The sequence below is a fragment of the Colobus angolensis genome, unplaced genomic scaffold, assembly GCF_000951035.1.
Source record: "Colobus angolensis palliatus isolate OR3802 unplaced genomic scaffold, Cang.pa_1.0 Scaffold289, whole genome shotgun sequence".
NCBI classification, from domain to species: domain Eukaryota; kingdom Metazoa; phylum Chordata; class Mammalia; order Primates; family Cercopithecidae; genus Colobus; species Colobus angolensis.
This window is the reverse complement of record NW_012116143.1, coordinates 1,230,038-1,233,226: the sequence shown is the minus strand read 5'-3', so window position 1 is coordinate 1,233,226 and position 3,189 is coordinate 1,230,038.

Below are 3,189 nucleotides of genomic sequence, written 5' to 3'. Positions count from 1 at the left end.
GAAAATGCAAACATTTCTAACACGATTTTTCTCTATTTTACCATTTCTGGTTATTCCTTTTTGTATTTTTCTCTTTCCTTCCAGTTGCATGGAGCCTAAGTTAAAGCCTGAAAAAGCAGCTGGGCATGGTGGCACGCACCTATAGTCCGAGCTACTCAGGAGGCTGAAGTGGAAGGATAGCTTGAGTGCAGGAGTTCAAGGCTGCAGTATGCTAGGATCACAACTACGAATAGCCACTGTATTCCAGCCTGGGCAACATAGCTAGACCCTGTCTTATTTAAAAAAGAAAAGAAAGGAAAAAAAGCTGGATAAAACCAAAAGGAAGTGCTGTGTGACACTATTCAGGGAGATGAGGTTAATAGTTTTCAAGCATCTGGTTTTCATCTTATTTACGGTACAGAAGTAGAAATAGGGACCTTGTAGATCCAGTACTGACTTGGCAGATAAGAGGAGAAAGCAGTCCAGAGGAGAAACCCTACTCAATGAGGGGAAGAAACTGTGCACTGGCAGTAACAGTAACACAAAACAAGTAGGGAGGAGTAAAGTGTAAAGGGAAGAGGACAGGTAGGAAAATGATTAAAGTGCTGTGAAGAAGTTAAAGATCAGACCAGGCGCCATGGCTCACGCTTATAATCCCAGCACGTTGGGAGGCCGAATTGGGCAGATCACCTGAGGTCTAGAGTTCAAGATGAGTCTGATCAACATGACGAAACCCCGTCTTTACTGAAAATACAAAAATTAGCAGGGTATGGTGGCACACGCCTGTAATTCCAGCTACTTGGGAGTCTGAGGCAGGAGAATCACTTGAATTGCTTCACATGGTGAAACCCCCTCTCTACAAAATACAGAAATTAGCCAGACGTGATGGTGCGTGCCTGTAGTCCCAGCTACTTGGGAGATAGCACCACTGCACTTCAGACTGGGCAACAGCGCCAGACTCCATCTCAAAAAAAAAAAGTTGAAGATCATAATTCTGAAAAATAGAAATTAATGAAAAGCTACAGGAAAAAAATGAGATCGAAAAGGAAATGGTTGAGATTCTTTCGTGAAACTGAAGGACCTCCTAGCATTTGACTTGCTGCTAAAAATAAAACAAACAAACAACAAAAAAACTTTTAAACACATTTTTTAAAATCGAGGCTCAAGGAAGGAAGACTTTGGCAGAAGGACCATCAGAGACCATAACTGGTTTCTTTTCTTTGGAAAGGAGCAGAAGGTGTAAATGCAAACACAAGCCAGTGTTAGAAAGCTTAATTAACATTTGACTTTCTTCCCTCTCCTTCATAAAAATAAAAATAATTTATGTTGAATTTTTGCATCTTACCCTATCCTTTCTCATTTCCATCTTCTTTGTAATTAATATTAGTGAGTCATTATCAACAGATCAGTAAATGGAGACAAAAGAAAAGCATTTGCCTGAAACTATTTATCAGGTCACAGAACAGAACTGGCCTTCGAGTTTGTAACCTCTCCATTCTTGGTCTCTGTTATCAGACAGCAATAACTACTGAAGAAGACATTCTAGACTACCTAGTACCAGTTAATTTGAATCTTCTATCTGTACTATTTAATGGAAGAAGATGAAACAATAGGTAGTCTCCATCCCCAATCATTTGAAATTCTCATGTGCAGGCAAGCACGCTCTCATGGTGGTCTTGCTCAACTCCTGCTGGCAGCCAAGAAGATGAGGTGGGAGGTCATGCAAAATCCACCTAATAAACTATTTGTTGACCAATCCTTAATTGACTTTGCGACACTGAAAGGCCTGCATTTTCTGTGTCTGTGCAATTCTGTATTTGGAATAAAGAACTACTATCATTTCTTTTCAATGTCGTATGATACATACAATCGATTTTACTGGTGAGCTCTGAAAATCCTTAAGTAGGCCTGCAAAAATGTGGCTTCCTGTGAGCCTCCCTATCTGCCTCAGATCTATGTATAAAGGGACCCCGTTCAGTTTCACTTGCTTTCAAACACGTATCTTTGAGGTTTGGGAATTCAAGGGTAAAGTGATTTTAATTTGATGCATTTTGTACTTTGACCAGTAAGGGAAAAATAAATGCCCTCAATTTTGATTGGTTCTAGTCATATTTGCCGGTCACTATTTGTCAAACCACTGCACAGAAAATCACAGGCATGAAAGATCTCTCAAAAACAGATTTCTGAGGAATGCAAATAAACAGAATGGGGAGGCGGATTAATGTGTTTGATTTCTCAAAAGTCTATTTACTGTCCAATTTATCTTGGTCCTTGGACATGCTAGCAAGTAATTATTCTTATGGCTGGTAAAATGACTACTAAACATTTATTAATAATTGCAGTTTCAGAATTACTTTTTTTTTTATTATTAACCAGTCATGTGGGTTTCTAAAAATTGTTCCTTCTGGCTAGACACAGGAGCCAGGTGCTGAGTTGACCTGGTGCGAAGTTTCAGGATTGTCCAGTCTTCACAGCAGATCTTCAGCCAGGCCTTCTGAATATTCTCCCAGTTACAAAATCTATTCCCCCAGACTCGCAGATGCTGTTTTTCCCCCACTGGCTCTGCACAGAACATCATTATCTTTGCCAAGCTTCTGTCTCTATGGCAATAACAGATGGGAAGTGCTGTGGAATTATTCATGTTCAGGAAAGGAGGCAGTCAAGAAGGAAGAAAAGGGGGGGCGGGGTGGAGAGGGGGCACGACCTGGCAGCTCGGCGGTGGGGGCCTAAGGAAGGGAACTTGGGTGGAGGTGCAGCGAGTGGTGGGGATCGAGAGGCTTGTGAGCCTTTCGGAGGCCTGTTGTGAGGAAATAATAATAAAAATAATATATACGAGCACGAGTATTTCCAGCCGGCCGACTCCAAATGTGGGCCCCCATAGGAACAACTCGAAGCAGTAAAACTAGAAGAAATTGGACGAAAATGGGGGGAAAAAAGGGACAAAGCTCGAGTCTCCTGAACTCTGTGCACTGCTACTCGGTGGACTATTTCAGTTCCTGATCTTGTGGTGGGGTGGAGAAAAGGGGATTTCTTGGTGTTTCGAAATGTGACGGAGCAGCTCTGCAGAGTTCAATATGCTAATCGGCTACCCTGGGAACCAGGAAGACCACCCTACACGCCTCAGAGGGTCACAGCCGGAAAGCTCTTGAGTCCTATATTCCCAACCTCGTCTCGTCACTCTCCAAAAAAAAAAAAAAAAATTAGGGACTG